This window comes from Hemibagrus wyckioides, linkage group LG16, assembly GCF_019097595.1.
Source record: "Hemibagrus wyckioides isolate EC202008001 linkage group LG16, SWU_Hwy_1.0, whole genome shotgun sequence".
Classification (NCBI taxonomy): domain Eukaryota; kingdom Metazoa; phylum Chordata; class Actinopteri; order Siluriformes; family Bagridae; genus Hemibagrus; species Hemibagrus wyckioides.
The window spans coordinates 18141148-18167345 of record NC_080725.1 but is presented as its reverse complement, the minus strand read 5'-3'; the positions used below and the strand labels follow the sequence as shown (position 1 = coordinate 18167345).

The following is a 26198-nucleotide window of genomic DNA, read 5'->3' as shown; positions in this document are numbered from 1 at the left end:
GAGACTTTTAGGCCTAAATGTAGAGAAGTTCATGGGTTTTTGCCGGACCTTGTCTTGGACTATTGAGATCCTGCTCTCTTCGGGAATAGAATAGATCGTTTAGGATTTAAACCTGTGCATGGAAACCATGTGGATCATCAAAACCTGAATCACTCAAACATCTTTGCAGGCCTCTTTTGAAATGTGTGTTTCCCCCATAATCAGTAGGAATCTAATCTCAACCATTTGACCCATGGGGTTCTTTACATATTCCACAGAATATGTAGAGTTTTGTGCTGGTTTTAATGGTGAGATCCACCATAACCACATTCAGCACAGCCATTATGGGGGGTTCTATGGCCCACTTTACATATTCAGCAGATATCTAGGGCAGGACTGGAATCAAACCAGTGTATGGAAACCCTGTTGGAACACAAGTCCTGCAGCTATGCCACTCAACCCTTACAGCTGCCTTCAGGTGTTTCTTCCAGATTCATCTCTACCATTTCTCAACATATTCAGCAGACTAGTGCAACACCTGAGCTGCTTCGATTAAAGTACACCCCTTGTTGGTGGGCCTGGCGCTGTGAGCAGGGCTCGAACCTGCGCGGGGGAACCCCATTGGATTTCAAGTCCAACGCCTTAACCACTCGGCCATCACAGCTGCCCAACATGAGAGTTCCTGATCCCTGTGTCCCTAACTAGGAAAAAAGCGGGAATAGAAAATGGATGGATGGATGTGTTCTAGAGCAGACCATTTGTTAGGAGTAAATGGGTGTCACAACATCTCTTGATATTTGCAGGTGCATGAGGAAATCCCATTCAAGACCTGTTTACACAGTTAATCATAGCTGCTCATTTGATTTTACTCATTTGATTTTAAGTCTGAGGATGATTTTCTACTATGTAAATTTAAAGCAGATCGGATTTCTTCTGTGTTCTTTCTGCTATGTTGCTAACGCGGTGTTTAAAGCGTTCGTGCTGAAGTGAAGCCGGAAAAATCTCGGTAACTTACCGCTGCTGTCCGGCTGTCCGCTCCCTCCGGTCTGAGGTCCTTCCTCCTGGAGCTGCGGTGCGTCGTCTCTCCATTGGCTCATCGCTGAGAAGTGTTGTAGAAATGATCGTAGAGTAAAATCCGTGTAGAAATGATCTCAGAGCATAAAACATGCTTTAAAAAACAAACATTCCGTTGCTAGGATCACGACTGATAGTGGCACGCTGATAGGACTCAATTACCCATTCAGCCTTATAGAGTTTATATTATTTTATTAATAAATAAATAAATAAATGAATGAATAATACAATACAATGGATGGCTTGAATATTTTAGCTTTTTCATATTTGAATATAGATTATATTACACTATACAACACATATACCATGTATAACATTTCAATAATAAATACATAGTAAATCATATATAAGTCATGTATGTATACGTATAAATACAGTGTGAATAGATATATGCGTTTTCCATGTTAATACATTAAATGATAAGAAAATTAACGAATATGAATTTATTTAAAGTGAAATTATTATTAAAAGCTAGTTTGCGCTTTAATTTAAAACCCACACACAGAGAGACATTAGTTGAAACCCTGAGCTGAAACCCAGCATTCAGACTGAAATGTTACAGATTTCTCACACAACATTCCCACAGAATTGTAGTGAATACGTCATATAACTAAAGTTTTTGCAGCAATATGATACATGCATTTATAGAAAAGGAAAAAAAAAAGTTCTCAGGATGCTCAGGAAACTTGACACATTAATTGGTCTCAAAATTTACAGAAAATATTTTGCTTGTTAGATGACAAGATGCAAGTTTGGTTTCCCCCAGTCCTAGGACGTGAGCCTAAAACCTTTCAGTTGCTAGCACAGAACTACACTACCAGTCAAAAGTTTGGACACCCTTTTTAATTCAATGTTTTTTGTTTATTGGGATTTATTTTCTACATTCTAGAACAATACTGGAGATTTCAAAACTATGAAATAACACACATGGACTTAAGTAATCCATATGTAATGACAACAAACAACAGTCAGTTGTTATTTTAAGACACGAAGGTCAGGTGTTCTGGAATAGTTCTTGCAAGAACAGTATTGTCAAGTGCATTTGCAAAACCCATCAAGCACCATGATGAAACTGGCTCACATGAAGAACATCCCTGGACGAACTTCACCAGTTCATTAAGGAATGAGTAAGAGAACACACACACACACACACACACACACAGAGAGAAAGTTGTCTGTGGTTTAATCAGTTTACATGGTGTTTTGGTTTTGCAATGTAGAAGAGGGCCAGGTTAAGAAAACTCACAGCTCTGTCCATCCAAAGACAGCATCCAGTGAAATGGACCCTGCAATGCTTGAATGACGTGCTTAAAATATGTTTTCAGTATTTTGAATAAGTTATTTGTGATCACAATCATTTGTGAGCACTTCTATACAATCATATAAAAGCCAGCAAATGGAAAACCATGTGTAGTGCCCTCAGCACCTGATGAGGACAGAGACCAAGCTGCTTGCTTGTTACGTGATCAACAAAATAAAAGATGGGGTACTTCCGCCTCCAGAAGCCTTTATTATTGCCACACATACATTCAAGAAAAGTGGAATTGTTTTCTTCACATATCCCAGCTGAGGAAGTTGGGGGTCAGAACACAGGGATACAGTACCCTGGAGCAGGTAGGGTTAAAAGGCCTTGCTCAATTGCCCAACAGCTTGGCAAGTTTTTGGTAGTGCTGGGAGTAGAATCCTGACATTCCCGTCACCAAGCCAGAGCCTTAACCACCTGAGTCACCACTGCACCTAGCCTAACTGCCATTCACATGACAGGCCAGTGGTTCATGCTTTGCCTGAGGGGCATTTTTTTTTTTGTCTAAAAGGACTGCGCTTAGCAGAGGATGGTTTCGATCCATCGACCTCTGGGTTATGGGCCCAGCACGCTTCCGCTGCGCCACTCTGCTGAAAGCACACCCCAGATGGGACTCGAACCCACAATCCCTGGCTTAGGAGGCCAGTGCCTTATCCATTAGGCCACTGGGGCTCCACAAAGAAGCTGAAGGAGACGCATACACAGTATTTCTGTTATGTCTTATAGATGATATGCTTTCTCCTTTTGTAGAGTACCATAACTTTTGTCCTCTTTTATTTGATGCAGATCAATTATATTTCAATTCTATTATATACAATTCAAAACAATATTCATAATTCAAAACAATTATAATTTACACAAACCAGCTATGTTTATACTGCAGTGATGACTGGGATCAAGTGAGAATCCCCCATGATGACAAGCCACTTTTGACCCTGGACGAACTTCACCAGTTCATTAAGGAATGAGTAAGAGAACACACACACACACACACAGGAAGTTGTCTCTAGTTTAATCAGTTTACATGCTGTTTTGGTTTTAAGTTTTAAACTGTGTCTCTGTGCAGATTCTCAAAAAAGAAGAAGAGATGCGTGCTGCAATGTAGAAGAGGGCCAGGTTAAGACAACTCACAGCTCTGTCCATCCAAAGACAGCACCCAGTGAAATGGACCCTGCAAAGCTTGAATAATGTGCTCAAAATATGTTTTCGGTATTTTGAATAAGTTATTTGTGATCACAATCACAGAAGCCTTTATTATTGCCACACATACTTTCCAGAACAGTGGAATTGTTTTCTTCACATATCCCAGCCGAGGAAGTTGGGGGTCAGAACACAGGGATACAGTACCCTGGAGCAAGTAGGGTTAAAAGGCCTTGCTCAATTGCTCAACAGCTTGGCAACTTTGTTTTTTGTTAGTGCTGGGAGTTGAATCCTGACCATCCAGGAACTGAGTAAGAGCCTTAACCACCTGAGTCACCACTGCACCCAGCCTAACTGCCATTCACAGGACAGGACCCTGGTTCATGCTTTGTCTGAAGGGCATTTTTTAGAATAAAGGAACTGTGCTCAGCAGAGGACAATTTTGATCCATTGACCTCTGGGTTATAGGCCCTCAACGCTTCCGCTGCACCACTCTGCTGAAAGCCCAGCTCAGATGGGACTCAAACCCACAATCGCTGGCTTAGGAGGCCTTATCCATTAGGCCACTGGGGCTCCACCAAAAGGCTGAAGGAGACACATATACAGTATTTTTGTTGAAATGTCATCTAAAACCCTAAACTTGGATTGATTGTGATCCACAGAAGTTACATAAATATTGACAATTAAAGAGTTTAACACTACACGTCTCCTGAGATTTAAGACATCGATAACTAAAGTGAATTATGAAAATACGTGAGGCTTGAACTGTTCAACATCATAACCACTCATTCAGCACAGCCATTATGGTGGGCTCTGTGGGCTGTATGTCATTTGAAAAGTGTGTTTCCTCCAGATATCTAATCTCCACCATTTGACAAACTTCACATATTCAGCAGAAATCTAGTGCAGGTCTGGAATCAGACCTGTGTAGGGAGATGTTGGATCACAAGCCCTGTAGCTCTATAGCCCTTACAGCTGCATCAGTGCAATAACATGTGACTTACTGCAACTTGTAAATTATTATACCTGTATATTACCAAGACGACTATTTGTATATTTTCACCTACATATTATATCATCACTCTTCTCACTGTTTTTCTGTAAATAACCAGTGCAATATTTTGTAAATATCAGCATTTTTAAGTCACTGAAAAATACTTTATTGTATTTTAATAACCTGTCTGCACTGTATCCCAGTCACATGTTTCCATCTTTCTGAACCATTCACAGTATTTGGGTCATGGCACATCTGTATAACACTGTTTATTGCAGTTTACTTTATCAATACTATCAGTAGGGCATGTAGTGTATACAGTAATGCATGTAGTGTATTCAGTAGGGCATGTTGTGTATTCAGTAGTGCATGTAGTGTATTCAGTAGGGCATGTAGTGTATTCAGTAAGGCATGTAGTGTATTCAGTAGGGCATATAGTGCATTCAGTAGTGCATGTAGTGCATTCAGCAGGGCATGTAATGTATTCAGTAGGGCATGTAGTGTATTCAGTAGGGGATGTAGTGTATTCAGTAGGGCATGTAGTGCATTCAGTAGTGCATTTTGTTTTATTTGAATTATTAAAGCTCTGAAAATACTGCATGATCTTGGGTTATTTTGATGTGTTGTCATTTCCTTTAAATATACACTCTAAATAACAATAGTTATATTTTGAATTTAGGAGAAATATTGTCAGCAGTTCACAAAACTGTTCATCTCACCAATACATGAACCTGTGAGAAAAAACATGATTATTTTGCAGTGGTCTCTTTTTTTTTCCAGAGCTATATATATATATATATTTGAGTGTTATTCCCTGCCTCAACCCCCTGCTTCGGTCAGTGAGTGCTTTGCCCGAATTGTTAGGACTGGGCTCCACCAAGTGGCTGAAGGAGACACATACACAGTATTTTTGCCTTACAAATGATTTTTTTTAAAAGTACAAATGCATTCCAAGCACAGAGCTGTTGAAGGAAAATCATCTCATGCTCATCCTTTCTTCTGACTTTCTTTGTGTTCATGTTTGTAAGTTGATAAATTTTCAATCAGACTTATATTACCAAGCCTGTTCCTAACACAAATGATTAGCCTTCATCCCACAAAACTACGTAAACTACACAGAAAAACTAACGCTTTCTCCTTTTGTAGAGTACCATAACTTTTGTCCTCTTTTATTTGATGCAGATCAATTATATTTACAATTCAATTATATACAATTAAAAACAATATTCATAATTCAAAATCATTATAATTTACACGAAACTAACTATGTTTATAGTCCAGTGATGACTGGGATCAAGTGAGAATCCCCCATGATGACGAGCCACTTTTGACCCTGAACGAACTTCACCAGTTCATTAAGGAATGAGTAAGAGAACACACACACACACACAGGAATTTGTCTCTATTTTAATCAGTTTACATGCTGTTTTGGTTTTAAGTTTTAAACTGTGTCTCTGTGCAGATTCTCAAAAAAGAAGAAGAGATGCGTGCTGCAATGTAGAAGAGGGCCAGGTTAAGACAACTCACAGCTCTGTCCCTCCAAAGACAGCACCCAGTGAAATGGACCCTGCAAAGCTTGATTAACGTGCTTAAAATATGTTTTCAGTATTTTGAAGTTATTTTTATGAAAGCTGTGTTTTTAAGATTGATATTGATATTATTGTGTTAAAATTCCACATTCATAATTTGAAAAATCTGTATCCTGTCTGTATCCTTCAGGAAACAATTTTCCTCCAGGTTTATTGTTTTTTTAAAGGAATTATCATGTCAAGTCTAAATATGACATTTAATTTATTTAATTAAAAATATCAGTGTTGTTTGAAGTGTTCAAATAGGGGATTTGATCACAATAGTGGGCTTCATTTGTGAGCACTTCTAGACAATCATATAAAAGCCAGCAAATGGAAAACCATGTGTAGCGCCCTCAGCACCTGATGAGGACAGAGACCAAGCCGCTTGCTTGTTACGTGATCGACAAAATAAAAGATGGGGTACTGCTGCCTCCAGAAGCCTTTATTATTGCCACACATACTTTCCAGAACCGTGGAATTGTTTTCTTCACATATCCCAGCTGAGGAAGTTGGGGGTCAGAACACAGGGATATTTACCCTGGAGCAGGTAGGGTTAAAAGGCCTTGCTCAATTGCCCAACAGCTTGGCAACTTGTTTTTTTGGTAGTGCTGGGAGTTGAATCCTGACCTTCCAGTCAATGAGCCAGAGCCTTAACCACCACTGCACCTAGCCTAAATGCCATTCACATGACAGGCCCCTGGTTCATGCTCTACCTGAGGGGCATTTTTTTTAGTATAAAAGAGACGGGCTTAGCAGAGGATGGTTTCGATCCATCGACCTCTGGGTTATGGGCCCAGCACGCTTCCGCTGCGCCACTCTGCTGAAAGCACACCCCCAGACAGGACTCGAACCCACAATCCCTGGCTTAGGAGGCCAGTGCCTTATCCAGTGGCACCACCAACAGCTACCTACTGCAGCTCTCTGATAGTACACATGACTATGGTACCCTGTCTAAAAAAATGAAATGATGTCATTTGTTCTTCAGAAAAGATTGATTATCACAGGTTTGTTATTTGAGATATTATAGTGGCTATATTGTCATGCAGGCTGAGAATGATAGTGCATTAATCCCCATTTAATTAAAGAAAAAATCTAAAAACAAATGAGTCAATGTCAGTTTGTACAAAGCAGTTTGTCTAATAAATCTTGTTCAGATTATTCAATTCAAAGAAAATTCAGACTCAGCTGTGGAATCTTCCAGTTTTTTTATTCATCTTTACAAAGATCCATTTTTAATATGAAATAAACATTAAAACACATAAAATAAACACAAGCCACATTATCAATGCAATGCAGATAAAACACTGTGTAACAAGTTACACCTTAAAGTGTGTTTTATCCAAATACAGTATAAATCAAGCTTCATTTAACAATGCTGCAGTATTTTCTCAGTCCTACTCAGTCTCTTCCCTTACAATGTCTGCTGCTGAGACTTTTAGGCCTAAATGTAGAGAAGTTCATGGGTTTTTGCCGGACCTTGTCTTGGACTATTGAGATCCTGCTCTCTTCGGGAATAGAATAGATCGTTTAGGATTTAAACCTGTGCATGGAAACCATGTGGATCATCAAAACCTGAATCACTCAAACATCTTTGCAGGCCTCTTTTGAAATGTGTGTTTCCCCCATAATCAGTAGGAATCTAATCTCAACCATTTGACCCATGGGGTTCTTTACATATTCCACAGAATATGTAGAGTTTTGTGCTGGTTTTAATGGTGAGATCCACCATAACCACATTCAGCACAGCCATTATGGGGGGTTCTATGGCCCACTTTACATATTCAGCAGATATCTAGGGCAGGACTGGAATCAAACCAGTGTATGGAAACCCTGTTGGAACACAAGTCCTGCAGCTATGCCACTCAACCCTTACAGCTGCCTTCAGGTGTTTCTTCCAGATTCATCTCTACCATTTCTCAACATATTCAGCAGACTAGTGCAACACCTGAGCTGCTTCGATTAAAGTACACCCCTTGTTGGTGGGCCTGGCGCTGTGAGCAGGGCTCGAACCTGCGCGGGGGAACCCCATTGGATTTCAAGTCCAACGCCTTAACCACTCGGCCATCACAGCTGCCCAACATGAGAGTTCCTGATCCCTGTGTCCCTAACTAGGAAAAAAGCGGGAATAGAAAATGGATGGATGGATGTGTTCTAGAGCAGACCATTTGTTAGGAGTAAATGGGTGTCACAACATCTCTTGATATTTGCAGGTGCATGAGGAAATCCCATTCAAGACCTGTTTACACAGTTAATCATAGCTGCTCATTTGATTTTACTCATTTGATTTTAAGTCTGAGGATGATTTTCTACTATGTAAATTTAAAGCAGATCGGATTTCTTCTGTGTTCTTTCTGCTATGTTGCTAACGCGGTGTTTAAAGCGTTCGTGCTGAAGTGAAGCCGGAAAAATCTCGGTAACTTACCGCTGCTGTCCGGCTGTCCGCTCCCTCCGGTCTGAGGTCCTTCCTCCTGGAGCTGCGGTGCGTCGTCTCTCCATTGGCTCATCGCTGAGAAGTGTTGTAGAAATGATCGTAGAGTAAAATCCGTGTAGAAATGATCTCAGAGCATAAAACATGCTTTAAAAAACAAACATTCCGTTGCTAGGATCACGACTGATAGTGGCACGCTGATAGGACTCAATTACCCATTCAGCCTTATAGAGTTTATATTATTTTATTAATAAATAAATAAATAAATGAATGAATAATACAATACAATGGATGGCTTGAATATTTTAGCTTTTTCATATTTGAATATAGATTATATTACACTATACAACACATATACCATGTATAACATTTCAATAATAAATACATAGTAAATCATATATAAGTCATGTATGTATACGTATAAATACAGTGTGAATAGATATATGCGTTTTCCATGTTAATACATTAAATGATAAGAAAATTAACGAATATGAATTTATTTAAAGTGAAATTATTATTAAAAGCTAGTTTGCGCTTTAATTTAAAACCCACACACAGAGAGACATTAGTTGAAACCCTGAGCTGAAACCCAGCATTCAGACTGAAATGTTACAGATTTCTCACACAACATTCCCACAGAATTGTAGTGAATACGTCATATAACTAAAGTTTTTGCAGCAATATGATACATGCATTTATAGAAAAGGAAAAAAAAAAGTTCTCAGGATGCTCAGGAAACTTGACACATTAATTGGTCTCAAAATTTACAGAAAATATTTTGCTTGTTAGATGACAAGATGCAAGTTTGGTTTCCCCCAGTCCTAGGACGTGAGCCTAAAACCTTTCAGTTGCTAGCACAGAACTACACTACCAGTCAAAAGTTTGGACACCCTTTTTAATTCAATGTTTCATTAAGGAATGAGTAAGAGAACACACACACACACACAGAGAAAGTTGTCTGTGGTTTAATCAGTTTACATGGTGATTTGGTTTTGCAATGTAGAAGAGGGTCAGGTTAAGAAAACTCACAGCTCTGTCCATCCAAAGACAGCATCCAGTGAAATGGACCCTGCAATGCTTGAATAACGTGCTTAAAATATGTTTTCAGTATTTTGAATAAGTTATTTGTGATCACAATCATTTGTGAGCACTTCTATACAATCATATAAAAGCCAGCAAATGGAAAACCATGTGTAGTGCCCTCAGCACCTGATGAGGACAGAGACCAAGCTGCTTGCTTGTTACGTGATCAACAAAATAAAAGATGGGGTACTTCCGCCTCCAGAAGCCTTTATTATTGCCACACATACATTCAAGAAAAGTGGAATTGTTTTCTTCACATATCCCAGCTGAGGAAGTTGGGGGTCGGAACACAGGGATACAGTACCCTGGAGCAGGTAGGGTTAAAAGGCCTTGCTCAATTGCCCAACAGCTTGGCAACTTTGTTTTCTTGTTAGTGCTGGGAGTTGCTTCCAGTCACTGAGCCAGAGCCTTAACCACCACTGCACCTAGCCTAACTAACTGCGGTTCACATGACAGGCCCCTGGTTCATGTTTTAGCTGAGGGGCATTTTTCTAAGAATAAAGTAAGTGTGCTTAGCAGAGGATGGTTTCGATCCATCGACCTCTGGGTTATGGGCCCAGCACGCTTCCGCTGCGCCACTCTGCTGAAAGCACACCCCCGGACAGGACTCGAACCCACAATCCCTGGCTTAGGACGCCAGGCCCTTATCCGTTAGGCCACTGGGGCTCTGCAAACTTCCACATATACAGTATTTTTGTTCAAATGTCCTCTAAAACCCTAAACTTGGAATGATTGTGACTCACAGAAATTACATAAATATTGACAATTTAAAGAGTTCAAATCCAACGCCTTAACCATTCGGCCATCACAGCTGGCCGCCTTCTGAGTTCAGTTAATAGTTCAGACTTTTGTGCTGGTTTTACCAACCCTGTGTACCCTATTGGCTCACAAATCTTTACCACTCAGCCCTCACAGATGCCTTTATGGGCTCTTCGGGTCTCATTTGAGGTGTGTCTTTCTTCCAAATCTAGTTCAACATTAGTAGAAATGGAAAGACACAGAATGGTTCTAGACATCCCTCCGCATGCTAATGCCAAGGCAGCTATGGAGGAACTGCATGCAGCTATCAGCAAGCAACAGGCTGTACATCCCGGTGGAGCTATTATTGTTGCTGGGGACTTCAATCACATCAACCTAAGATCTTTACTCAACAAATTTCATTAGCATGCTTCCTGTACTACTATAGGGGACAACACACTGGACCATGTTTACACTAACATTGCTGAGGGGCCATTTCTCTCCCCCACTTGGGTCAGTCTGATCACCTCTTTTTATTCATGCTACTCAAATACACACCACTTATCAGACGTGTGAAACCATCAGTGGAGACAGTGAAGGTATGGACAGAGAGGGGCATTTCCTCATCACAGCAACAGCTACAAGACACTGACACATTCACACTGCACATTCTAGCACCCAACAGGTCCAGTTACTTGTTTATATTATTTATTACTCATCAGTGCAATAACTTGTGACTTACTGCAACTTGTAAATTTGGGCATGTAGTGCATTCAGTAGAGCCCACCCCAGACGAGACTTGAACCCAAAATTCCTGGCTTGGGGGGGGGGGGGGGGGAGTGGGGGGCTAGTGCCTTATCCATTAGGCCAATGGGGCGCCACCTAGTGGATGAAGGAGACACATATACAGTATTTTTCTTCAAAAGTCATCTGAAACCCTAAGCTTGGATTGACTGTGATCCACAGAAGTTAATATACGTGAGGCTTGAACTGTTCAACATAACCACTCATTCAGCACAGCCATTATGAGGGGCTCTAGGTCATTTGAAGTGCGTGTTTCCTCCAGATATCTAATCTCAACCATTTGACAAACTTCACATATTCAGTGGAAATCTAGGGCAGGGCTGGAATCAAACCAGTGTATGGAAAGCCTGTTGTCCTGCCACTTTACTGCTCAAGGGCATTTCTCAGTAGAGATCTTATCTCAACCATTTCTTTACATATTCATCAGAGTTAAAGTACAACCCTTGTTGGTGGGCCAGGCGCTGTGAGCAGGGTTCGAACCTGCGCGGGGAATCCCCATTGGATTTCAAATCCAACGCCTTAACCACTCGGCCATCACAGCCACGTTCCAGAGCGGACCCCTTGTTGGGATGAATGGGTGCCAAAACTTCTCTTGCTATTAGAACTTGTGTGAAGATATCCCATTCAAGACCTGTTTACACAGTTAATCATAGCTGCTCATTTGATTTAACTGGCAAGCTTCAGGTCTTAAGATATAGAAAAGAGCAGAACAGCTACTCAAAGGTGTTTCAAGTGGGTTTGATCCAAATATCAAATCAAATCACTTTATTGTCACCATCAACACATGTAGAAGGGAGTGAAATGCTTCAGTGCAGCTCCAGACATTGTAGTAAAATATGCAATGTACAAATTTAAGTACTACTATAAATATATGCTTTGGATAAGCAGCATGGCAAAGACATACAATACATTATTGTGCACAATACACGGTAGAATAATTGTAAATAAGCAGTATGGTAGTGGCCATGATGACATATGATACATTATGTACAGTATACACAGTAGACATTAACCAGTATATTACAGTGTGATATGTATAACAGCGCACAGGTATAAACTGATGCGCAGCATGAATGTCATGTCATATGCACAAATACAATGCATTTACAGAGTCTGGTGAGTTGTAAAGTGCCGTGCTTTCTATAGTAAACCGATGAGTGATGTTTGGGACCGAATACTGCAGCACTGCCTGTCTGAGGGCAGCAGAGAGAGTAGCTTGTGGCTCAGATGGCTGGAGTCTCCGATGATCCCCCGGGCTTTTCTAACACGCCATCTGATGTAGATGTCCTGGAGGGAGGGAAGCTTACTTCTGACAATGTGGCAGGCCAATCATACCACTCTCTGCAGTGTTCTGCGATTAAGAGCGGTGCTGTTGCCGTACCAGGTGGTAACACAACCAGTCAGGATGCTCTCCACAGCACAGCCATTACGGTGGGCTCTATGGGCTGTAAGTCATTTGAAGTGTGTGTTTCCTTCAGATATCAAATCTCAACCATTTGACAAACTTTACATATTCAGCAGAAATCTAGTGCAGGGAGGTAATCAAACCTGCTGGATCACAAGTCCTGTGGCTTTACGTGCTCTTTTGGAATTTCTTCCCGACTCAGTAGAGATCATACATTCCAGAAAAGTGGAATTGTTTTCTTCACATATCCCAGCTGAGGAAGTTGGGGGTCAGAACACAGGGATACAGTACCCTGGAGCAGGTAGGGTTAAAAGGCCTTGCTCAATTGCCCAACAGCTTGGCAAGTTTTTGGTAGTGCTGGGAGTAGAATCCTGACATTCCCGTCACCAAGCCAGAGCCTTAACCACCTGAGTCACCACTGCACCTAGCCTAACTGCCATTCACATGACAGGCCAGTGGTTCATGCTTTGTCTGAAGGGCATTTTTTTTTTGTCTAAAAGGACTGCGCTTAGCAGAGGATGGTTTCGATCCATCGACCTCTGGGTTATGGGCCCAGCACGCTTCCGCTGCGCCACTCTGCTGAAAGCACACCCCAGATGGGACTCGAACCCACAATCCCTGGCTTAGGAGGCCAGTGCCTTATCCATTAGGCCACTGGGGCTCCACAAAGAAGCTGAAGGAGACGCATACACAGTATTTCTGTTATGTCTTATAGATGATATGCTTTCTCCTTTTGTAGAGTACCATAACTTTTGTCCTCTTTTATTTGATGCAGATCAATTATATTTCAATTCTATTATATACAATTCAAAACAATATTCATAATTCAAAACAATTATAATTTACACAAACCAGCTATGTTTATACTCCAGTGATGACTGGGATCAAGTGAGAATCCCCCATGATGACAAGCCACTTTTGACCCTGGACGAACTTCACCAGTTCATTAAGGAATGAGTAAGAGAACACACACACACACACACAGGAAGTTGTCTCTAGTTTAATCAGTTTACATGCTGTTTTGGTTTTAAGTTTTAAACTGTGTCTCTGTGCAGATTCTCAAAAAAGAAGAAGAGATGCGTGCTGCAATGTAGAAGAGGGCCAGGTTAAGAAAACTCACAACTCTGTCCATCCAAAGACAGCACCCAGTGAAATGGACCCTGCAAAGTTTGAATAATGTGCTCAAAATATGTTTTCGGTATTTTGAATAAGTTATTTGTGATCACAATCACAGAAGCCTTTATTATTGCCACACATACTTTCCAGAACAGTGGAATTGTTTTCTTCACATATCCCAGCCGAGGAAGTTGGGGGTCAGAACACAGGGATACAGTACCCTGGAGCAAGTAGGGTTAAAAGGCCTTGCTCAATTGCTCAACAGCTTTGTTTTTTGTTAGTGCTGGGAGTTGAATCCTGACCATCCAGGAACTGAGTAAGAGCCTTAACCACCTGAGTCACCACTGCACCCAGCCTAACTGCCATTCACAGGACAGGACCCTGGTTCATGCTTTGTCTGAAGGGCATTTTTTAGAATAAAGGAACTGTGCTCAGCAGAGGACAATTTTGATCCATTGACCTCTGGGTTATAGGCCCTCAACGCTTCCGCTGCACCACTCTGCTGAAAGCCCAGCTCAGATGGGACTCAAACCCACAATCGCTGGCTTAGGAGGCCTTATCCATTAGGCCACTGGGGCTCCACCAAAAGGCTGAAGGAGACACATATACAGTATTTTTGTTGAAATGTCATCTAAAACCCTAAACTTGGATTGATTGTGATCCACAGAAGTTACATAAATATTGACAATTAAAGAGTTTAACACTACACGTCTCCTGAGATTTAAGACATCGATAACTAAAGTGAATTATGAAAATACGTGAGGCTTGAACTGTTCAACATCATAACCACTCATTCAGCACAGCCATTATGGTGGGCTCTGTGGGCTGTATGTCATTTGAAAAGTGTGTTTCCTCCAGATATCTAATCTCCACCATTTGACAAACTTCACATATTCAGCAGAAATCTAGTGCAGGTCTGGAATCAGACCTGTGTAGGGAGATGTTGGATCACAAGCCCTGTAGCTCTATAGCCCTTACAGCTGCCTTCATGAACATTTCTTCCAGTGCATCAGTGCAATAACTTGTGACTTACTGCAACTTGTAAATTATTATACCTGTATATTACCAAGACGACTATTTGTATATTTTCACCTACATATTATATCATCACTCTTCTCACTGTTTTTCTGTAAATAACCAGTGCAATATTTTGTAAATATCAGCATTTTTAAGTCACTGAAAAATACTTTATTGTATTTTAATAACCTGTCTGCACTGTATCCCAGTCACATGTTTCCATCTTTCTGAACCATTCACAGTATTTGGGTCATGGCACATCTGTATAACACTGTTTATTGCAGTTTACTTTATCAATACTATCAGTAGGGCATGTAGTGTATACAGTAATGCATGTAGTGTATTCAGAAGGGGATGTAGTGTATTCAGTAGGGCATGTAGTGCATTCAGTAGTGCATTTTGTTTTATTTGAATTATTAAAGCTCTGAAAATACTGCATGATCTTGGGTTATTTTGATGTGTTGTCATTTCCTTTAAATATACACTCTAAATAACAATAGTTATATTTTGAATTTAGGAGAAATATTGTCAGCAGTTCACAAAACTGTTCATCTCACCAATACATGAACCTGTGAGAAAAAACATGATTATTTTGCAGTGGTCTCTTTTTTTTTCCAGAGCTATATATATATATATATTTGAGTGTTATTCCCTGCCTCAACCCCCTGCTTCGGTCAGTGAGTGCTTTGCCCGAATTGTTAGGACTGGGCTCCACCAAGTGGCTGAAGGAGACACATACACAGTATTTTTGCCTTACAAATGATTTTTTTTTAAAGTACAAATGCATTCCAAGCACAGAGCTGTTGAAGGAAAATCATCTCATGCTCATCCTTTCTTCTGACTTTCTTTGTGTTCATGTTTGTAAGTTGATAAATTTTCAATCAGACTTATATTACCAAGCCTGTTCCTAACACAAATGATTAGCCTTCATCCCACAAAACTACGTAAACTACACAGAAAAACTAACGCTTTCTCCTTTTGTAGAGTACCATAACTTTTGTCCTCTTTTATTTGATGCAGATCAATTATATTTACAATTCAATTATATACAATTAAAAACAATATTCATAATTCAAAACCATTATAATTTACACGAAACTAACTATGTTTATACTCCAGTGATGACTGGGATCAAGTGAGAATCCCCCATGATGACGAGCCACTTTTGACCCTGAACGAACTTCACCAGTTCATTAAGGAATGAGTAAGAGAACACACACACACACACACACACACAGGAATTTGTCTCTATTTTAATCAGTTTACATGCTGTTTTGGTTTTAAGTTTTAAACTGTGTCTCTGTGCAGATTCTCAAAAAAGAAGAAGAGATGCGTGCTGCAATGTAGAAGAGGGCCAGGTTAAGACAACTCACAGCTCTGTCCCTCCAAAGACAGCACCCAGTGAAATGGACCCTGCAAAGCTTGATTAACGTGCTTAAAATATGTTTTCAGTATTTTGAAGTTATTTTTATGAAAGCTGTGTTTTTAAGATTGATATTGATATTATTGTGTTAAAATTCCACATTCATAATTTGAAAAATCTGTATCCTGTCTGTATCCTTCAGGAAACAATTTTCCTCCAGGTTTATTGTTTTTTTAAAGGAATTATCATGTCAAGTCTAAATATGACATTTAATTTATTTAATTAAAAATATCAGTGTTGTTTGAAGTGTTCAAATAGGGGATTTGATCACAATAGTGGGCTTCATTTGTGAGCACTTCTAGACAATCATATAAAAGCCAGCAAATGGAAAACCATGTGTAGCGCCCTCAGCACCTGATGAGGACAGAGACCAAGCCGCTTGCTTGTTACGTGATCGACAAAATAAAAGATGGGGTACTGCTGCCTCCAGAAGCCTTTATTATTGCCACACATACTTTCCAGAACCGTGGAATTGTTTTCTTCACATATCCCAGCTGAGGAAGTTGGGGGTCAGAACACAGGGATATTTACCCTGGAGCAGGTAGGGTTAAAAGGCCTTGCTCAATTGCCCAACAGCTTGGCAACTTGTTTTTTTGGTAGTGCTGGGAGTTGAATCCTGACCTTCCAGTCAATGAGCCAGAGCCTTAACCACCACTGCACCTAGCCTAAATGCCATTCACATGACAGGCCCCTGGTTCATGCTCTACCTGAGGGGCATTTTTTTTAGTATAAAAGAGACGGGCTTAGCAGAGGATGGTTTCGATCCATCGACCTCTGGGTTATGGGCCCAGCACGCTTCCGCTGCGCCACTCTGCTGAGAGCAGACCCCCGGACAGGACTCGAACCCACAATCCCTGGCTTAGGAGGCCAGTACCTTATCCGTTAGGCCACTGGGGCTCTGCAAACTTCCACATATACAGTATTTTTGTTCAAATGTCCTCTAAAACCCTAAACTTGGAATGATTGTGACTCACAGAAATTACATAAATATTGACAATTTAAAGAGTTCAAATCCAACGCCTTAACCATTCGGCCATCACAGCTGGCCGCCTTCTGAGTTCAGTTAATAGTTCAGACTTTTGTGCTGGTTTTACCAACCCTGTGTACCCTATTGGCTCACAAATCTTTACCACTCAGCCCTCACAGATGCCTTTATGGGCTCTTCGGGTCTCATTTGAGGTGTGTCTTTCTTCCAAATCTAGTTCAACATTAGTAGAAATGGAAAGACACAGAATGGTTCTAGACATCCCTCCGCATGCTAATGCCAAGGCAGCTATGGAGGAACTGCATGCAGCTATCAGCAAGCAACAGGCTGTACATCCCGGTGGAGCTATTATTGTTGCTGGGGACTTCAATCACATCAACCTAAGATCTTTACTCAACAAATTTCATTAGCATGCTTCCTGTACTACTATAGGGGACAACACACTGGACCATGTTTACACTAACATTGCTGAGGGGCCATTTCTCTCCCCCACTTGGGTCAGTCTGATCACCTCTTTTTATTCATGCTACTCAAATACACACCACTTATCAGACGTGTGAAACCATCAGTGGAGACAGTGAAGGTATGGACAGAGAGGGGCATTTCCTCATCACAGCAACAGCTACAAGACACTGACACATTCACACTGCACATTCTAGCACCCAACAGGTCCAGTTACTTGTTTATATTATTTATTACTCATCAGTGCAATAACTTGTGACTTACTGCAACTTGTAAATTTGGGCATGTAGTGCATTCAGTAGAGCCCACCCCAGACGAGACTTGAACCCAAAATTCCTGGCTTGGGGGGGGGGGGGGGGGGGGGGCTAGTGCCTTATCCATTAGGCCAATGGGGCGCCACCTAGTGGATGAAGGAGACACATATACAGTATTTTTCTTCAAAAGTCATCTGAAACCCTAAGCTTGGATTGACTGTGATCCACAGAAGTTAATATACGTGAGGCTTGAACTGTTCAACATAACCACTCATTCAGCACAGCCATTATGGGGGGCTCTAGGTCATTTGAAGTGCGTGTTTCCTCCAGATATCTAACCTCAACCATTTGACAAACTTCACATATTCAGTGGAAATCTAGGGCAGGGCTGGAATCAAACCAGTGTATGGAAACCCTGTTGTCCTGCCACTTTACTGCTGAAGGGCATTTCTCAGTAGAGATCTTATCTCAACCATTTCTTTACATATTCATCAGAGCACATCTTTAAATTCATCTTTGATTAAAGTACAACCCTTGTTGGTGGGCCAGGCGCTGTGAGCAGGGTTCGAACCTGCGCGGGGAATCCCCATTGGATTTCAAATCCAACGCCTTAACCACTCGGCCATCACAGCCACGTTCCAGAGCGGACCCCTTGTTGGGATGAATGGGTGCCAAAACTTCTCTTGCTATTAGACCTTGTGTGAAGATATCCCATTCAAGACCTGTTTACACAGTTAATCATAGCTGCTCATTTGATTTAACTGGCAAGCTTCAGGTCTTAAGATATAGAAAAGAGCAGAACAGCTACTCAAAGGTGTTTCAAGTGGGTTTGATCCAAATATCAAATCAAATCACTTTATTGTCACCATCAACACATGTAGAAGGGAGTGAAATGCTTCAGTGCAGCTCCAGACATTGTAGTAAAATATGCAATGTACAAATTTAAGTACTACTATAAATATATGCTTTGGATAAGCAGCATGGCAAAGACATACAATACATTATTGTGCACAATACACGGTAGAATAATTGTAAATAAGCAGTATGGTAGTGGCCATGATGACATATGATACATTATGTACAGTATACACAGTAGACATTAACCAGTATATTACAGTGTGATATGTATAACAGCGCACAGGTATAAACTGATGCGCAGCATGAATGTCATGTCATATGCACAAATACAATGCATTTACAGAGTCTGGTGAGTTGTAAAGTGCAGTGCTTTCTATAGTAAACCGATGAGTGATGTTTGGGACCGAATACTGCAGCACTGCCTGTCTGAGGGCAGCAGAGAGAGTAGCTTGTGGCTCAGATGGCTGGAGTCTCCGATGATCCCCCGGGCTTTTCTAACACGCCATCTGATGTAGATGTCCTGGAGGGAGGGAAGCTTACTTCTGACAATGTGGCAGGCCAATCATACCACTCTCTGCAGTGTTCTGCGATTAAGAGCGGTGCTGTTGCCGTACCAGGTGGTAACACAACCAGTCAGGATGCTCTCCACAGCACAGCCATTATGGTGGGCTCTATGGGCTGTAAGTCATTTGAAGTGTGTGTTTCCTTCAGATATGAAATCTCAACCATTTGACAAACTTTACATATTCAGCAGAAATCTAGTGCAGGGAGGTAATCAAACCTGCTGGATCACAAGTCCTGTGGCTTTACGTGCTCTTTTGGAATTTCTTCCCGACTCAGTAGAGATCATACATTCCAGAAAAGTGGAATTGTTTTCTTCACATATCCCAGCTGAGGAAGTTGGGGGTCAGAACACAGGGATACAGTACCCTGGAGCAGGTAGGGTTAAAAGGCCTTGCTCAATTGCCCAACAGCTTGGCAAGTTTTTGGTAGTGCTGGGAGTAGAATCCTGACATTCCCGTCACCAAGCCAGAGCCTTAACCACCTGAGTCACCACTGCACCTAGCCTAACTGCCATTCACATGACAGGCCAGTGGTTCATGCTTTGCCTGAGGGGCATTTTTTTTTTTGTCTAAAAGGACTGCGCTTAGCAGAGGATGGTTTCGATCCATCGACCTCTGGGTTATGGGCCCAGCACGCTTCCGCTGCGCCACTCTGCTGAAAGCACACCCCCAGCCAGGACTCGAACCCACAATCCCTGGCTTAGGAGGCCAGTGCCTTATCCAGTGGCACCACCAACAGCTACCTACTGCAGCTCTCTGATAGTACACATGACTATGGTACCCTGTCTAAAAAAATGAAATGATGTCATTTGTTCTTCAGAAAAGATTGATTATCACAGGTTTGTTATTTGAGATATTATAGTGGCTATATTGTCATGTAGGCTGAGAATGATAGTGCATTAATCCCCATTTAATTAAAGAAAAAATCTAAAAACAAATGAGTCAATGTCAGTTTGTACAAAGCACTTTGTCTAATAAATCTTGTTCAGATTATTCAATTCAAAGAAAATTCAGACTCAGCTGTGGAATCTTCCAGTTTTTTTATTCATCTTTACAAAGATCCATTTTTAATATGAAATAAACATTAAAACACATAAAATAAACACAAGCCACATTATCAATGCAATGCAGATAAAACACTGTGTAACAAGTTACACCTTAAAGTGTGTTTTATCCAAATACAGTATAAATCAACCTTCATTTAACAATGCTGCAGTATTTTCTCAGTCCTACTCAGTCTCTTCCCTTACAATGTCTGCTGCTGAGACTTTTAGGCCTAAATGTAGAGAAGTTCATGGGTTTTTGCCGGACCTTGTCTTGGACTATTGAGATCCTGCACTCTTCGGGAATAGAATAGATCGTTTAGGATTTAAACCTGTGCATGGAAACCATGTGGATCATCAAAACCTGAATCACTCAAACATCTTTGCAGGCCTCTTTTGAAATGTGTGTTTCCCCCATAATCAGTAGGAATCTAATCTCAACCCATGGGGTTCCACAGAATATGTAAAGAGTTTTGTGCCGGTTTTAATGGTGAGATCCACCATAACCACATTCAGCACAGCCGTTATGGCTCTATGGCCCACTTTACATATTCAGCAGATATCTAGGGCAGGACTGGAATCAAACCAGTGTATGGAAACCCTGTTGGAACACAAGTCCTGCAGCTATAACACTCAACCCTTACAGCTGCCTTCAGGTGCTCTTTGGGTGGTTCTTCCAGATTCATTAGAGATCCTATCTCTACCATTTCTCAACATATTCAGCAGACTAGTGCAACACCTGAGCTGCTTCGATTAAAGTACACCCCTTGTTGGTGGGCCTGGCGCTGTGAGCAGGGCTCGAACCTGCGCGGGGGAACCCCATTGGATTTCAAGTCCAACGCCTTAACCACTCGGCCATCACAGCTGCCCAACATGAGAGTTCCTGATCCCTGTGTCCCTAACTAGGAAAAAAGCGGGAATAGAAAATGGATGGATGGATGTGTTCTAGAGCAGACCATTTGTTAGGAGTAAATGGGTGTCACAACATCTCTTGATATTTGCAGGTGCATGAGGAAATCCCATTCAAGACCTGTTTACACAGTTAATCATAGCTGCTCATTTGATTTTACTCATTTGATTTTAAGTCTGAGGATGATTTTCTACTATGTAAATTTAAAGCAGATCGGATTTCTTCTGTGTTCTTTCTGCTATGTTGCTAACGCGGTGTTTAAAGCGTTCGTGCTGAAGTGAAGCCGGAAAAATCTCGGTAACTTACCGCTGCTGTCCGGCTGTCCGCTCCCTCCGGTCTGAGGTCCTTCCTCCTGGAGCTGCGGTGCGTCGTCTCTCCATTGGCTCATCGCTGAGAAGTGTTGTAGAAATGATCGTAGAGTAAAATCCGTGTAGAAATGATCTCAGAGCATAAAACATGCTTTAAAAAACAAACATTCCGTTGCTAGGATCACGACTGATAGTGGCACGCTGATAGGACTCAATTACCCATTCAGCCTTATAGAGTTTATATTATTTTATTAATAAATAAATAAATAAATGAATGAATAATACAATACAATGGATGGCTTGAATATTTTAGCTTTTTCATATTTGAATATAGATTATATTACACTATACAACACATATACCATGTATAACATTTCAATAATAAATACATAGTAAATCATATATAAGTCATGTATGTATACGTATAAATACAGTGTGAATAGATATATGCGTTTTCCATGTTAATACATTAAATGATAAGAAAATTAACGAATATGAATTTATTTAAAGTGAAATTATTATTAAAAGCTAGTTTGCGCTTTAATTTAAAACCCACACACAGAGAGACATTAGTTGAAACCCTGAGCTGAAACCCAGCATTCAGACTGAAATGTTACAGATTTCTCACACAACATTCCCACAGAATTGTAGTGAATACGTCATATAACTAAAGTTTTTGCAGCAATATGATACATGCATTTATAGAAAAGGAAAAAAAAAAGTTCTCAGGATGCTCAGGAAACTTGACACATTAATTGGTCTCAAAATTTACAGAAAATATTTTGCTTGTTAGATGACAAGATGCAAGTTTGGTTTCCCCCAGTCCTAGGACGTGAGCCTAAAACCTTTCAGTTGCTAGCACAGAACTACACTACCAGTCAAAAGTTTGGACACCCTTTTTAATTCAATGTTTTTTGTTTATTGGGATTTATTTTCTACATTCTAGAACAATACTGGAGATTTCAAAACTATGAAATAACACACATGGACTTAAGTAATCCATATGTAATGACAACAAACAACAGTCAGTTGTTATTTTAAGACACGAAGGTCAGGTGTTCTGGAATAGTTCTTGCAAGAACAGTATTGTCAAGTGCATTTGCAAAACCCATCAAGCACCATGATGAAACTGGCTCACATGAAGACCATCCCTGGACGAACTTCACCAGTTCATTAAGGAATGAGTAAGAGAACACACACACACACACACACACACACACACACAGAGAAAGTTGTCTGTGGTTTAATCAGTTTACATGGTGTTTTGGTTTTGCAATGTAGAAGAGGGCCAGGTTAAGAAAACTCACAGCTCTGTCCATCCAAAGACAGCATCCAGTGAAATGGACCCTGCAATGCTTGAATAACGTGCTTAAAATATGTTTTCAGTATTTTGAATAAGTTATTTGTGATCACAATCATTTGTGAGCACTTCTATACAATCATATAAAAGCCAGCAAATGGAAAACCATGTGTAGTGCCCTCAGCACCTGATGAGGACAGAGACCAAGCTGCTTGCTTGTTACGTGATCAACAAAATAAAAGATGGGGTACTTCCGCCTCCAGAAGCCTTTATTATTGCCACACATACATTCAAGAAAAGTGGAATTGTTTTCTTCACATATCCCAGCTGAGGAAGTTGGGGGTCAGAACACAGGGATACAGTACCCTGGAGCAGGTAGGGTTAAAAGGCCTTGCTCAATTGCCCAACAGCTTGGCAACTTTGTTTTCTTGTTAGTGCTGGGAGTTGCTTCCAGTCACTGAGCCAGAGCCTTAACCACCACTGCACCTAGCCTAACTAACTGCGGTTCACATGACAGGCCCCTGGTTCATGTTTTAGCTGAGGGGCATTTTTCTAAGAATAAAGTAAGTGTGCTTAGCAGAGGATGGTTTCGATCCATCGACCTCTGGGTTATGGGCCCAGCACGCTTCCGCTGCGCCACTCTGCTGAAAGCACACCCCCGGACAGGACTCGAACCCACAATCCCTGGCTTAGGAGGCCAGTACCTTATCCGTTAGGCCACTGGGGCTCTGCAAACTCCCACATATACAGTATTTTGGTTCAAATGTCCTCTAAAACCCTAAACTTGGAATGATTGTGACTCACAGAAATTACATAAATATTGACAATTTAAAGAGTTCAAATCCAACGCCTTAACCATTCGGCCATCACAGCTGGCCGCCTTCTGAGTTCAGTTAATAGTTCAGACTTTTGTGCTGGTTTTACCAACCCTGTGTACCCTATTGGCTCACAAATCTTTACCACTCAGCCCTCACAGATGCCTTTATGGGCTCTTCGGGTCTCATTTGAGGTGTGTCTTTCTTCCAAATCTAGTTCAACATTAGTAGAAATGGAAAGACACAGAATGGTTCTAGACATCCCTCCGCATGCTAATGCCAAGGCAGCTATGGAGGAACTGCATGCAGCTATCAGCAAGCAACAGGCTGTACATCCCGGTGGAGCTATTATTGTTGCTGGGGACTTCAATCACATCAACCTAAGATCTTTACTCAACAAATTTCATTAGCATGCTTCCTGTACTACTATAGGGGATAACACACTGGACCATGTTTACACTAACATTGCTGAGGGGCCATTTCTCTCCCCCACTTGGGTCAGTCTGATCACCTCTTTTTATTCATGCTACTCAAATACACACCACTTATCAGACGTGTGAAACCATCAGTGGAGACAGTGAAGGTATGGACAGAGAGGGGCATTTCCTCATCACAGCAACAGCTACAAGACACTGACACATTCACACTGCACATTCTAGCACCCAACAGGTCCAGTTACTTGTTTATATTATTTATTACTCATCAGTGCAATAACTTGTGACTTACTGCAACTTGTAAATTTGGGCATGTAGTGCATTCAGTAGAGCCCACCCCAGACGAGACTTGAACCCAAAATTCCTGGCTTGGGGGGGGGGGGGAGTGGGGGGCTAGTGCCTTATCCATTAGGCCAATGGGGCGCCACCTAGTGGATGAAGGAGACACATATACAGTATTTTTCTTCAAAAGTCATCTGAAACCCTAAGCTTGGATTGACTGTGATCCACAGAAGTTAATATACGTGAGGCTTGAACTGTTCAACATAACCACTCATTCAGCACAGCCATTATGGGGGGCTCTAGGTCATTTGAAGTGCGTGTTTCCTCCAGATATCTAACCTCAACCATTTGACAAACTTCACATATTCAGTGGAAATCTAGGGCAGGGCTGGAATCAAACCAGTGTATGGAAACCCTGTTGTCCTGCCACTTTACTGCTGAAGGGCATTTCTCAGTAGAGATCTTATCTCAACCATTTCTTTACATATTCATCAGAGCACATCTTTAAATTCATCTTTGATTAAAGTACAACCCTTGTTGGTGGGCCAGGCGCTGTGAGCAGGGTTCGAACCTGCGCGGGGAAATCCCCATTGGATTTCAAATCCAACGCCTTAACCACTCGGCCATCACAGCCACGTTCCAGAGCGGACCCCTTGTTGGGATGAATGGGTGCCAAAACTTCTCTTGCTATTAGAACTTGTGTGAAGATATCCCATTCAAGACCTGTTTACACAGTTAATCATAGCTGCTCATTTGATTTAACTGGCAAGCTTCAGGTCTTAAGATATAGAAAAGAGCAGAACAGCTACTCAAAGGTGTTTCAAGTGGGTTTGATCCAAATATCAAATCAAATCACTTTATTGTCACCATCAACACATGTAGAAGGGAGTGAAATGCTTCAGTGCAGCTCCAGACATTGTAGTAAAATATGCAATGTACAAATTTAAGTACTACTATAAATATATGCTTTGGATAAGCAGCATGGCAAAGACATACAATACATTATTGTGCACAATACACGGTAGAATAATTGTAAATAAGCAGTATGGTAGTGGCCATGATGACATATGATACATTATGTACAGTATACACAGTAGACATTAACCAGTATATTACAGTGTGATATGTATAACAGCGCACAGGTATAAACTGATGCGCAGCATGAATGTCATGTCATATGCACAAATACAATGCATTTACAGAGTCTGGTGAGTTGTAAAGTGCAGTGCTTTCTATAGTAAACCGATGAGTGATGTTTGGGACCGAATACTGCAGCACTGCCTGTCTGAGGGCAGCAGAGAGAGTAGCTTGTGGCTCAGATGGCTGGAGTCTCCGATGATCCCCCGGGCTTTTCTAACACGCCATCTGATGTAGATGTCCTGGAGGGAGGGAAGCTTACTTCTGACAATGTGGCAGGCCAATCATACCACTCTCTGCAGTGTTCTGCGATTAAGAGCGGTGCTGTTGCCGTACCAGGTGGTAACACAACCAGTCAGGATGCTCTCCACAGCACAGCCATTACGGTGGGCTCTATGGGCTGTAAGTCATTTGAAGTGTGTGTTTCCTTCAGATATGAAATCTCAACCATTTGACAAACTTTACATATTCAGCAGAAATCTAGTGCAGGGAGGTAATCAAACCTGTTGGATCACAAGTCCTGTGGCTTTACGTGCTCTTTTGGAATTTCTTCCCGACTCAGTAGAGATCATACATTCCAGAAAAGTGGAATTGTTTTCTTCACATATCCCAGCTGAGGAAGTTGGGGGTCAGAACACAGGGATACAGTACCCTGGAGCAGGTAGGGTTAAAAGGCCTTGCTCAATTGCCCAACAGCTTGGCAAGTTTTTGGTAGTGCTGGGAGTAGAATCCTGACATTCCCGTCACCAAGCCAGAGCCTTAACCACCTGAG

The 26198-nt window shown here is 41.3% G+C and overlaps 15 non-coding genes across 15 annotated transcripts; all 15 read right to left on the bottom strand.

Annotated features, from left to right (window-relative positions):
* Positions 1-561: 561 nt before the first annotated feature.
* Positions 562-643, bottom strand: trnas-uga (transfer RNA serine (anticodon UGA)). The gene has a single exon. It is a non-coding gene; the product is annotated as a tRNA-Ser (tRNA).
* Positions 644-2876: 2233 nt separating this feature from the next.
* Positions 2877-2948, bottom strand: trnam-cau (transfer RNA methionine (anticodon CAU)). Its single transcript has one exon. It is a non-coding gene; the product is annotated as a tRNA-Met (tRNA).
* A 7-nt stretch (positions 2949-2955) lies between these two features.
* Positions 2956-3028, bottom strand: trnar-ccu (transfer RNA arginine (anticodon CCU)). The gene has a single exon. It is a non-coding gene; the product is annotated as a tRNA-Arg (tRNA).
* Positions 3029-6811: 3783 nt separating this feature from the next.
* trnam-cau (transfer RNA methionine (anticodon CAU)) lies at positions 6812-6883 on the bottom strand. The gene has a single exon. It is a non-coding gene; the product is annotated as a tRNA-Met (tRNA).
* A 1167-nt stretch (positions 6884-8050) lies between these two features.
* trnas-uga (transfer RNA serine (anticodon UGA)) lies at positions 8051-8132 on the bottom strand. Its single transcript has one exon. It is a non-coding gene; the product is annotated as a tRNA-Ser (tRNA).
* Positions 8133-10085: 1953 nt separating this feature from the next.
* On the bottom strand, positions 10086-10157 carry trnam-cau (transfer RNA methionine (anticodon CAU)). The gene has a single exon. It is a non-coding gene; the product is annotated as a tRNA-Met (tRNA).
* Positions 10158-11573: 1416 nt separating this feature from the next.
* On the bottom strand, positions 11574-11655 carry trnas-uga (transfer RNA serine (anticodon UGA)). Its single transcript has one exon. It is a non-coding gene; the product is annotated as a tRNA-Ser (tRNA).
* A 1373-nt stretch (positions 11656-13028) lies between these two features.
* Positions 13029-13100, bottom strand: trnam-cau (transfer RNA methionine (anticodon CAU)). Its single transcript has one exon. It is a non-coding gene; the product is annotated as a tRNA-Met (tRNA).
* A 7-nt stretch (positions 13101-13107) lies between these two features.
* On the bottom strand, positions 13108-13180 carry trnar-ccu (transfer RNA arginine (anticodon CCU)). Its single transcript has one exon. It is a non-coding gene; the product is annotated as a tRNA-Arg (tRNA).
* Positions 13181-16819: 3639 nt separating this feature from the next.
* On the bottom strand, positions 16820-16891 carry trnam-cau (transfer RNA methionine (anticodon CAU)). Its single transcript has one exon. It is a non-coding gene; the product is annotated as a tRNA-Met (tRNA).
* A 1435-nt stretch (positions 16892-18326) lies between these two features.
* trnas-uga (transfer RNA serine (anticodon UGA)) lies at positions 18327-18408 on the bottom strand. Its single transcript has one exon. It is a non-coding gene; the product is annotated as a tRNA-Ser (tRNA).
* A 1374-nt stretch (positions 18409-19782) lies between these two features.
* On the bottom strand, positions 19783-19854 carry trnam-cau (transfer RNA methionine (anticodon CAU)). Its single transcript has one exon. It is a non-coding gene; the product is annotated as a tRNA-Met (tRNA).
* A 1169-nt stretch (positions 19855-21023) lies between these two features.
* Positions 21024-21105, bottom strand: trnas-uga (transfer RNA serine (anticodon UGA)). Its single transcript has one exon. It is a non-coding gene; the product is annotated as a tRNA-Ser (tRNA).
* A 2227-nt stretch (positions 21106-23332) lies between these two features.
* trnam-cau (transfer RNA methionine (anticodon CAU)) lies at positions 23333-23404 on the bottom strand. The gene has a single exon. It is a non-coding gene; the product is annotated as a tRNA-Met (tRNA).
* Positions 23405-24839: 1435 nt separating this feature from the next.
* Positions 24840-24922, bottom strand: trnas-uga (transfer RNA serine (anticodon UGA)). Its single transcript has one exon. It is a non-coding gene; the product is annotated as a tRNA-Ser (tRNA).
* Positions 24923-26198: the final 1276 nt, after the last annotated feature.